Below are 12842 nucleotides of genomic sequence, written 5' to 3'. Positions count from 1 at the left end.
TATATTCGAAATATAAGGAAGAAAAATTAGCTCCTCTCTAGAAATAAGCCGGTTAAAATAAGAATACACATGAGTTATAATTAATGTTTTATTTTATTTAAAAAGCATCATTAAATGGGATTACTAAATAATCATAGAAGTAAGCAATGATCAAAACCGTAGCTTCAAAATTAGAATTAGTTTAGAATCCTATAAATATATCGACGGTTGAGAAAGATTGGAAGAATAATTAAAATAAATAAGGCAAGATTGGCACCGAAGCCTCCAACACAAGGAGCTAGTTCACTAGGTAAAAGTGCCATCTTGCTTAGTAGGAACTTTTTTCTATTGTATATTTTAATGTTTTAGCTTCTGCAGATTTGCAACATTTAATCTTTTTTTTAAATAAATAAATATTTTACAAAAAAAGTTTATTATAAAATGTAACATCGATATTATAAAAAATAAGAAACCTAACCACAAAAAAAAAACCACCACCCCTAACCACCTAATGGTGGTACTTGAAACATTAATGTAAATTAAAAGGTCCTGTAGCCATCTTCTTTGCAGATGCCTGGGAGGATTATCGGGGATTGTTAAGGATGAGAAACCAAGAACCAATGGGATTTTAAGGTCTTTGAGGATGAGTTTATTTGTGACGTAATAAGGAGCATCAAGGGTTTTACTGAGGATTTTGGATTGTAGGATTGACTTAACTTATTTTAATGAATTTATCTATATATTAAAATAACTTGTGCATAAATTTGACCGGTAACGTTGAAATAGTACCTTATATATTTGAAACATTAGCGAGCCATATTCTTTATAAACTAAGGAATTTGTAATGGAAGAATATGGGTGTGATTCGAATTTTATTCACTGATTGGTTTTGAAATTTACCCATTTTACATTTTATAGTTTTCTTTTTTTCCTACATTTAAATAAGTGTTCTACTTATTTATTTTAAAATTAATTCAATGATTATAATAGAAACTAATAGCTATTATCTTATTTGCCCTTATTAGTATCCTAATTAGTTTTGAAATAAAAATTCCTACTTATTAGTGTCTTTGTGTTCTTTACAATCAAATTAGATAAAATTTATTATTTAGTCAGTTAGTGTAAAAAGAAGATGCCTCGGACAGTAGTAATTTGGACATGCTCCAAGTAATGTTTTTGAAACTAGACATTTACTGTTTAGTCTATTTTAGTGAAATTTCCGTGGAGTAGGGCTAGCATAATTGTATATATCTCAAAAACGTTTAGGAAAACAAATTGTTTTTGTCAAATATAAAAAAAAGACATATAGGAATTTTATTCTGTACACACGTTGTTTCCCTAAATAGTGACGGCGTTCAATACTTAAATTTTGAAACTACTGACAAATCCTATTTTCTTAACTCTTTTTACTTCATACCTTGATTATTAATTTTTCTTAGCATCGAATAACTTTTGTAATAATGCAGACAAATATTTCGGTGTTGAATCTGGCACTTACAATGGTTAGTATCTAGTTTTTATCACCAGTAATCCGGTAATTTTAAAAGCTGAACTTTTTACACCTTCCCAAAGATATCTTGGATTGGCTTGTGTCCAATTTCTCTTAACATGCTCTTACAGTTCAAAGAAATTATGAAACCTCGCCAAAAAACAGTTGACCGAAATATTTTGTTTTCCATTGAAAGTACAGCTTAATTTGTATTCTAGATTTGAAAATCGTCTAATTTACTAATTAGTATTCAGTTGGAAAAACGAAATTTCTGAAATTAATCTGATAAGAATGCACATTGCTTTGTAATTTTTGATGCCTAACTGTTTGTGAAACTGTAAATCTATTGCTCTTATTTGTTTTAGATTGTACAACCATTCTATTTTTTTGTTAAGGTAAGCTATTTTTTTTTTAATTGTAAAATTGTACCGGAAAACAATGAGTCTTACTAACAAGATCCACTGATTGCGAATCAGTTCAGTATTTCTGGTAGGGATTAAATATAGCAAAGATTCGCTAGCATTCTAACACTAATGCAACTTAATCATGATTGATTAAAATTAATTAACGTAATAGCTTTTTCATCATGTTTAATAGGGGCTTCAATATGATTCAGATTTTGTCCATCAAACTTGCATACTCATGCGGACCACAGGATTTACGATAGACGATGGGATTCACAAGCCAATTTAATGATTAGAACAATTTTGTGTTTGAACAAACCTAATTTTGGATGGAGCTCATTTGAGCTGGGTATCAATAATAACTATATTACAGCCAATGAGATAGCTCCTATAGGAAACCTAATATAAAAACGATTCACTGCATGTAAAATGTTATAAATAAAGTAACTTAGGTATATTTTGAACTGTTTATTCGATTGTTATATCTGTTCATTGAGGAAACCGCTAAATTGATTTACTTAAAACTTTTTTTTTTCGTTTTTATATAAAACTTTCAGATTACAAGAAAAAACTAGACTCTACTACTTTAAAACAAATACATTTTTTGGAATAATTCCAAGAGAAATATTTTCTGGTTAAAAAACAGAAATAGGTATTGGTTGAGTGCCTACCTAATTTATCGATAGTTTACTTCACAATAGTGCTATGTACAACACCATTAACCTCGGGAGAAATACAATTAAGGGATCTCTCTTTTAGAAAAATGACTACTTTTCAAATATCTTTTTGACTGAACAGATCTGTCTAAATCTACTCTATGTCTTTTAGACTTTTCAGAGACTTAAAGTTATTTGAAGGAAATGTTTTCTTCATCTCTTAATTCTGTAGTAGTCTATTTAAATTTTGAATACTATTACCTATAGGAGGATTCAAATAAGTAGAACTTCTCTTTGAGTTAAAATTTTCAAGAAATTAAAGAAACTATAAATAAGACTCTTTGGAAATAAGAATACATATGACTGGTGCCGATTAGACTGCCAGAACTAAAATAAAGTACAATTTTTCAGGAGAATAAAATAGAGATTTTTAGGTCCAAAATTGGCTCTTGCTGATCGCGTGTTTAAAATATTAATTTTTTTCTTTAAGCGTGAATATATTGCCCCGGACGTAAAACCATTTACGGGCCTTTTTTATTTTATTATTTTTTTTTGTGGGGGTGGGGGTTGGAAGCAATATGAGATTATCTTGGACTAAAGTAAAGACCTATCCGCGACATATGACGATTGGCCAAATTAACATCTACTGGACTAGAAAAAAAAAGTCCCAACTTCTTGCAATATTTGAGTTTCTGAAAAAATTATTACTCTATTCTTGCTTTGGTTTTAAACAACAGAATTGGTCTATGTAGATTGGATTAGTGGTATTAACGCTAAGATATAATTTTCCTAGTTTCCAATTCACTGGATATTCGTTGTATACACACATCTGTATGTATTTCATATTTTTTTCTCCATTCTTATCTTCCGGGAGATTTCCAGGATGTACAGCCATTCTATTATTCACTGTCTCTATTTCTCCTTTGATTCCAGTCCCAGATCAACGCCGACTCCTTCACCGTCGTTATGGTCTACTGTCGGTCCCCTCCATCCTCCATTATTCTTCTTGGGTTTCCGAGATAGAATTGGGCTGGACCCACGTATTTTTTCTTCTCGTAGATGAAATCTAACCAATTTACTAGTAGTCCTATTAGCATCGTTACTCACCCTGCAATTTTTTTTGGCCATCTGTGCCGCAGATTTTCCTTTTCGGAAATAAAAAATCATTAATTTATTATTCATTATAGTAACATATTTTTATACATTTTGGACTTTCCGTAACTAATATCCGGGGATTCCATAACTATTAGAGTTGTCTTTAACTCATGAAACTGAACAACCATAAATTTAAAAAAAAATACATGAAACTTCATTAGGCAACATAAGAGGACATATATACACCCAGTCAGGAAACTGATCACAAAGCTATTAAATAGTGTTTTTAAAAAAAAAATGTTAGTTCAGCCGATTTATCGTTGAGAAAATTTACGAAAATAAACAGTTTCGAGGATACCCAGGTTAATAGGATGATTCAATCCCTATCTCAACCGACCAACGTCCCTCGGAGTCCATCGGCATTCATGGATTCGTCGACCTTTAAACAACCGAGGGCAGAGCTAAGACAAGGAAGAACAGCCACAAAAAGGAGAGGAAAAGGTCCCATAGAGCCCGGCAGTGTCACCGAATGAGATGCGATTTCCTGCCGGCGACGAAGAAAAGCTTTCAACAGCTGTCTGAGTTATGCTCAAGATTTCCCCTAACCTCAGTAGACAATGGATGCGATTTTCCTATCCACCCCTTTTGTACGCTTTATCTTGAGTTTTACTCCCTACTGGCTGGGAGGGGATCGATGCAGTTTCAATAATGCCCTACGATGTCCCGCATTTTTTCATCCTGCCACAATAGACCATTCAATCAAATGATTGATTCCGTCTTGTGACTATTGCAAACAATAATTGAAAATAACAACATTAGAATTAATTTTCATAATTATCTTCTTTAGGGTGTTCCTTAGAGTTGTAATTAGTACATAACTCTTAGGAATATATATGTCTACAATAATATTTAAATTGTGCATTTTTATTTTTACTATACCTTATTTAGAGTGTTACCAATTTGTAGTTTCTCTACATGCCTATACTGTACCATTATAATCTAAAATTGAATTTACTAGATGTATTTTTATTGTAATGCCAATAATTTTATTTTAAATATAGTTTATATTTTACTAATTTTCTTTACAACATGCTTTCTACAAATTTAAAAGATAATCAGATATATATTTATATTAAATGTATACATGGACTGATGCCGTTCTTATTTGACACAATGTTGGATTTTCAAAACGTTTTATACAATACATGATTTGACAGGAAACGTTTAATTTTGACAATTGTTTAAAAACATTTGGTCATGAAGAAGAGATTTTTATGTTTTTTTTTAATTGAAGGTCGTATATCTCTTAGCTATAAAAAAGTACTAATGCCACTGGACGGTAGGTTTCCATTAGGTAAGGATACATGTGATAGGAACAAACAGGAATTACGCACATCTTATTGCTCAAGCTATAAACTTTTAAAAAAATCTATAAAAAGAGCTTCATGCTAGCTTAAAAATAAAATCGTTCTGGAAACATTTCGAAAGAATTCCTGAGGTCTGGAAAAAATGTATACATATCCTACGAAACAATGGTTGGCGTTTTTAATTTTTTTCTTTTAACAACCATGAAAACTTTTTAATAGATTTTTTATTAAATAACGAAATGGCATAGCTTAAACAACAAGTTGTTCGTAGTATTATCATTTTACTTTTTTTGTTCTTTTTACATGGACCCCAACTTACTGGAAACCTTTAAGTAATGAAGAAACCATTTATCCCGTGGCAATTCAACAACACATAAAACATAACCTATTGCATCTATTTTTTTACTTAAAACTAATAACATCCTCTCAGGGTAGAGATATGTTTTATTTTATTCTTAATTTAAAACAAATGTGATCCTTTTTTTCTCTCAACCTTTATTCTTTAAAATTTTTCCAACGTTTCGACGTTTAGTAATGAATGACTTGATAAAAAAAGTAATTGAAAAATCAGGTATAAAATTAAAGATTCTATTTAAATATGTTGATGACATTTTTTTTGTTATAAAAGAGACAGATAAAGATAATATGCTTGAATATTTAAATGATTATCATGAGAGGTTAAAATTTACAATGGAAATAGAAAAAGAAGGCAAGTTAAGATTCCTGGACATGTTAGTAATGAAACAAGGAGATACATTATTAACAGAATGGACAAAAAGGGAAACATCGAGTAACATAATTTTAAATTATTTATCCTGTCATCCTATTCACATGAAATACAACGATATTAATAACTTTTTTAATAAGGCAATAAAAATAACGGATGAAATTAGATTGATGAAAATAAAGGAAACATTATTTAATATGTTTCAAGAAAACTTTTATCCTAAAAGATTAATAAGTAAAATATGGGAATTAAATATCAAAAAATCCAAAATAAAAGAAATTGACAAAAATACAAATAAAAATGAAAATGCGATAAAAGCAAATAAGAAATACTATAGTTGTAATTATATAAAAGGATTATCAGAAGAAATAAAAAGGCCTTTTAAGGATTATGATATGGAAGATATATCATTAAGATTCAAATCAAACAATAAATTTTTAAAAAATGATGAGTAAAAATGTTAAAAAATAAAACAAAAAAGGGAGTAAGGTATATGTAGGTTTAAGAAAAATACACATAAAATAAGAATAAATTAATTATGGATTTTAAATATATTAAAAAATGTTTGTTATAAGCAAAATAATTACTAATGAATGTTAATTAAATTATATTAAAAATGTAAATTAATGATAAAAAAAAAAAATTATTGTTATATGATAAGGTGATAACAGAGGCCTAACCTGTTTTTAAGTTGCAAATGTAAATGAAGGAAGGAAAAAAAGTGTTTTGTAAAAGTTTTAAATCTAAGAAAAAAATTTTTAGAAAAGGTTATGTAAGTAAGAAATCTATTTTAAAATTTTTTTTTAAAATGTTATTATGGTATTATTTTAATGATTAATTTATTTTAAAGATGTGACAAGAGTAATTAGCCTGCATTTTTAAGTTTTGAAAAAGGAAATGAAATCAATATTGAAGGTAGGGCCAAAGAAATCAGTGTGTAGTTGAAGGAATATAATGTAATTGTTATATAAAAATTAAAAAAAACTTTTTGTAGGTGGTATCCTTGAGAATGGCCTGAGGGTCAATTTTTACGTCAATTAAAACGTTGGAAACATTTTAAAGACTAAAGGTTGAGAGAAAAAAGAGGATCAAATTTGTTTTAAATTGAGAATAAACTAAACCACTCTCAAACAAGCATATATAAAATAATTAATCTGATATGTTTTATATTATGGCGCTACCTCATATGCAAATTAAAATCCTTTTTTTATTTACTTTTTTTTCGGCCGGTTTCATATTCCGCTGATGAAACTTACACAGCAGCTCCAGCCCAGATGGCCTAAGCAGTATTATAACTGAAACGTAGGCAAACGTAATAAAAATATATTCCATCACAATACACTTTTACCGATCCTGTGATTAAAATGTGATTCTATTTTAATTGATAGGTTTTCTCTAAAAAGGTTAGAAATGAAAAATTTAACAAAACGATTTTACAGATTAAAAAAAAAATCCTTCTGAGCTAATCTGAAAACGGATACAGCAACAGACCAGCCCATAACGCTTAACGTAGACTCTATAAACTTAAAATATTTAAATTTATTAAAAAATAAATTTTTTTTTTATAAATTTAAAAAGTTTGAAAAAATCTTTTTAGATAGAGCTCATAATTATTTATTTATCTGTTTAAAAATAAATTAAAATGCCCTAAATAACATGTTTATAAAAATATTTATTTAATTTTAATACTTGCAAGTAAAATCTATAAAACTCATTATAAAATTAATTATTTTATTCACTAGAAAATTTATGAAAATAAAACCTATATCCCATTACAGTATGAGTAACGTAATCCATAAGCTAGCTTATGCATGGACCTTTCTCCTCCTCGACCATCATTGTAATCGATAGCTCAGCAAACAGAAAAGAAATTTGTTTGTCAAACAATATGATAGACAATTTACTCCAGTAAACAATCATTTTTATCATTATTTAAAAAATATTGAACAAGGTTGAATCCAGTATCAGATTTTCCTTATTATTTTCTTCATATGTTGATAGAGAATGGATTTGATGAATTTATACTACCAATATAATCACCATTAAAATAATAAATGAATTAGAACATTGAATATTTTGTGTTGGTAATGGGAAAAGTATTTGGTAACAGTTTATTTCCGCATCTAGCAAACTTAGATAAATCCCATTTACGCGTCTATTACCATTTTCCTATAACATACAGCTTTTTTCTGTTTAGTTTTGGAGACCCGGATTTTGATATTTTATAAATTGTAATAGTGAATATCAAAAGAAATAATAAATGAATTTAAAATTAATAATTTTTCTAAAAAGTTTTGTAGTATTATTCCTATAATTAAAGTATTCGTTTGTTGTTAATAACAACAGTAGCTGCCTACTTTAAAAATCTTTTTTTTTTTTGTAATGAAAGTATTAAAATTAAGTTCAAAATCCTCCTAGGAGGATAAATAAAATCCATAAGATTGGAATGAAACATTAGATAGGAAAAATGACCACAGAAGAAAAAGTAAAATAATATTGATATGACAAAACAAAATAAAAAATACAACATAAGGTTATTTATTAACAAATAATTTCAACAAAAACAATTTAAAATTATAATTAAAGCCCAGATCTATATTTAAATAAATGTTTATAATTCCTGGAATTTTAATTTGTTCATTTGAGAAAATTGACAATTTTTCATTTTATATAAATGCAATTCAATATTTTCTAATTATTTTCTTTAAAAAAAGAGCAAATGAAGAAGTAATAATATGAATGGAAATACATTATTTCAAATACTTGGTGTTTTAACCCAATTCTATCCCTATAGGGGCTATTACAAAAAATATTGTTGCAATTATAATAAAGCAGTGTTGTGAAAATTATTTTTCAAGTGCAGATAGATATATAACTCAGAAAGTTAGAATTACACATAAAATATAGATGTACCATTCTTCACAGATCGAAAAGAGATACTGACAAATATTGGTAAGGCGATTTGTGATTCCTTTAATCAATGGAAAGAAAAGTCAATATTTTCCCTGAAACTAATCGGATATAATCCACCCATCAAAAATAAAATACATTTCAATCATTTAAATCCTTCGCTTGATTGTTTCGTGAAGAAAAAAGCGTAATATTTTTTTTAAAAAAATTATCTTAGTATTGTGAACAAATGATTTTTTAATAATTTTATCACACAAATATAAGTAACAAGTTTAATAAATTTTATAATTAAAAGGATATTGTGTAATAAAACGTTAATAACTATACTGCGTTTTTGATAAATAACTTTTAAATAAATAGAGATCCAAGTCCTAGCTACAATGTAACCTATAAATAGTGAAATAGAAGAGCGGGTCAAGAGTTACTCAGGAGAAGATCTCAAGATAACCAAACTTTTTTATTTAATTTGTAACAAAAAGGTGCTAGCTTGGAATAACAAATAAAATTAGTCTGGGCTATTTGGTCGAGTTAGTTTGTTTTTGTGGCCATTGATAGCATCCATTACAAACAGAGTTGAACCCTGGAGTTACTGTTTTCAGCACAGGGCCCTCTAGGGATCCTCGGTAAAAAAAAGACTTTTCTAAGTATTCTGCCAAAAAAGACCTATTCAGAAACAAATAGAAAAAGAAATTAGCATCATGGTAATTTTTACACGCCTTCAGAACGCAGGGAAATTATCGAACTCAAAATATGTATTTGGTCCAGTTAGTATTAGGTCCAACAACAGAATTTTCAACAACTAATTAGTTTTTCCTTACAATAGAAATATAGAATTAAAACACGGAAATAATAAATTACTATTACTATTGTATATAGTTACATTACATTATCACAAAGATATATACAATAATATATATTCAATAATCTTCATAAGTTGTACGAATACAGAGAAAAAACACTTTTTTTTTTTTACTTCAGATTTAAGAATATCTAACTTCTTATCGAATATCTTATAATAAATAAGAGTGTAATAAAATGCATTTAAAAATTTATTTTACTAAAAAGATAATGGGTTACTTGGAAGATTTGTAAATTTCTTTGTTATCCCAAGAAAAGTTAATGAAATAGTAGCATAATTTTTTAATATCACAGATATCTTTAGAACTAAGCTTTCAGAAAGTATTAAATTGTTAGTAAAATATGAGATACAATCTCTCGGGCTTTAGAGTTTTCACTCAAAATTTATTTTTACAAAAAGAGAAAAAAATCATTAAATTGCCAGATGCTTTACTCTTAGCATCTGTCAATTTAATGATTCTGTCCAAAGATATGGAGTTGATAGACAATGTAAGCACTGAGGATGCCTGAAGTTTTACGAACATTTACTTACCAATATTAGTAATATAAGCACTACTTAATAAGTTAGAGTTGTTTGAAAAAAAAAATGTCATGCAATGAGTAAACTGACATGGAACATTTATTAATATAAAAAAAAAATTTCTATAATTTTATAAATATTTTTCCTAACATATATACCAATAATACTTAAATTGATTCAAAATAGAATCATTAATGGGATCGTTTTAAATACATATTTTATTACGTTCAATATGTCAGGACTATATTTCGTCAACTTATTCAATGTTCATTTTAAATTACCAATACTGCAAAAATCATGTCACTCAGTTTTTCGAAAATAACACAAGTAATTCTTTCATTTTTTTACATTGAAATATATAAACGTCTCATGTCATATTTAATTTTTATTAAAAAATTATTGAGTTTTTTTATTGCTTTATTTATCACTAAAGTATAATTAATTGAATTAATGGAGCGATCATTCATTCCGAGAATCATTCTGAAATATTCAATTAGCATTAGGTTTCATAAGAAAAATGTAATAATTATGTTTTACCAATATATTGTTGGTTGAATAAATTTGGTCAATTCAAATTAATAAAAATAGTTGATTAGTCCACTTTTTGTCAAACATGATACACGAACAAATTACATTTTAGTTTATTTTTTAAGGAAAATACTAAATAAAGTATAATTTTGAAAAAAACAATTAATCAGGAACAAGTGTCATAAACGATTTTTTTTTAAATATAGAAAAAGTGTCACAAAATACACAAGCAGCAACAAGTTAAATTAATTAAAAATAAAATAATTCAAATATTTTTTTAATTACCTTTTTCTTCTTCCTCAAAGTAACCCGAACACCTTCGACTGAGATCTCTAATGTGACTTTTTTCTTCTTTATTCCTTTCGCTTTGAACTCATACTGAAAAAAAAAAAAACACTTTTACTAAAAATGTATACTTAGGTTTGTTAAAAAAAAAAAAGAAAATGACAAAAGGCAATGAATTAAACAATAATCTTGATCAAGGAACGTGATTATTATTTTCCAATAGTTGAAAGTACACAAGTTCACCCGCCTGGTAGAAGAAGCAGTTTAGAACATAATGGAGGCTTGAAAAAAGATGGGCTCAGCAAAGGCATAATGGGAAATATCTACTAAAATATTAAGCTTCCCTCTACAGCGAGTTGATGTAATAAGAATTCTCCTTCTGAAGATATAACCACAGATAAAGATGAGTGGAAGAGTGAGATGGGCTTGAAAAATGAAAGCACTAACAAAAGGAGGCTGGAGTAATTCGGTCTTCCAGCCTGATGAGAAATAATATAACGAAGAGAGGGAGTGGATAAAGAGGATTTGCTGAGAGAATGAAATGGATGGTCAGTAATTCTTGTCCGACTTCTGTAAGGCTATCGACGTTATGTCAGGGAAACGAAATCTCAACATGGGTCGTTATCCAACGGCAGGAGAAGGTAGAGTAGATATTATAACATATATTTCCAATAGCACCATTTAGGTTCAATTAATTTTGTTTTAAAGGAACAATATTATTAAGGAATGTAAGATAATTTGCATATTTTTTTCTTTTTTATCTGTCTTAGTAAAAAAATAATTAAAACGATAAAATTTATTCGCAAATACATTAATATATAAGGTAAAAGCTTAAATTTCAATATACAATATTAAATAAAAATAATTTAACAAATAAATCCAATAATATTACAAACATTTTTTCTAAAATTTAAAACAAAAAGAATAAAATTGGAAGAAGATATTTGACCGCATGAAGTAGGCGGTCAATAAAGGTATCAAAATAGTAAAAGGAAACTGTTTATTGTTAACCAACGTTACGCCCCACTTTGTAGGGCTTCGTAAGGGCTGTCAGATTGAAACAGAGAGTGTGTAGAAAACAATATAGGCATAAGAATAAGAATAATAAGCTTAAATAAGAATAAGAAAAAGAATAAAAGCTTATTTTTACAAAAAATAAAATCAGCAACTCTGCAGTCCGATACAGAGTTCCGATTGATTATACAATAAAGCAAACCGTACTTTCGACATTTCTCCTTTTTGATCTAAATACTAAATATTCAATTTTAATTAATGTAATTTAAAGGTATATAACGTCTCATAAGCTGTGATATCTATTAACTTAAAAAAAAAAAAAATACCATATACAAAAATTATAATAATGCTTCATCACAGAGACTTCTCGAAAGAATTCTCGAAGTCAGAAAAAATAAATAGATATCCTACAAAATATTCGTTGTTGCATGATGAATAATATATGTCTAAAGTGTGGGATTTTCTTTTTAATTTAAGAATTTAATTAATCTTATTGAGTTCCTAGGTATAACTGATTAAGCAAAGATATTTTGTTTTAAGTTTATTTTAGTGGGGGATATAAGCAGTTTTTTTTTTCCTTCAAAAAGAATAATAATTAAAATAATCTAACCTAACCTGTAAAAAAAAGCAGTGGAAAATACTTTTAATTTTAGACAATGAGTTTTTTTTTTCTTCCACACAGTTTTTTCTGAACACCATTCATCATATGTTAAACTGTTGAGTTGTGAACACGAATAAAACAGTTAAGTTGATTAGCTCTTTTAAATAAACAGTACAGTCAAGAATCTGTATAGTGATCAAATAATCCGTTATTCCTTTTTGACGAAGTTTGTTTCGAGATATGCACATGAAATGTAAGGTATGAAATTTCTATGGTAAACCAATGGTACAGAGAAATTGTCTTTCTATTTAGCGGATAAAAAATTTTTACAAGTAAATAATCAAAAAATTAAATAACATTTCAAGGCAAATAAAATAAAATAATATTTTAACATTTTATCACAAGACAA

The 12842-nt window shown here is 27.7% G+C and overlaps 1 long non-coding RNA gene across 1 annotated transcript in view; it reads right to left on the bottom strand.

Annotated features, from left to right (window-relative positions):
- Window positions 1-12842, bottom strand: part of LOC106691469 (uncharacterized) — a 35057-nt gene that overhangs the window by 3567 nt on the left and 18648 nt on the right. The window contains exon 2 of the long non-coding RNA XR_001344792.1: window positions 10819-10911. This is a non-coding gene — a long non-coding RNA (uncharacterized lncRNA). The remainder of the gene's footprint in view (window positions 1-10818; window positions 10912-12842) is intronic.

Source organism: Halyomorpha halys, unplaced genomic scaffold (genome assembly GCF_000696795.3).
Source record: "Halyomorpha halys isolate HHAL.00 unplaced genomic scaffold, Hhal_1.1 Scaffold2384.1, whole genome shotgun sequence".
Lineage (NCBI taxonomy): Eukaryota > Metazoa > Arthropoda > Insecta > Hemiptera > Pentatomidae > Halyomorpha > Halyomorpha halys.
This window is presented reverse-complemented; position numbering and strand designations above follow the sequence as displayed.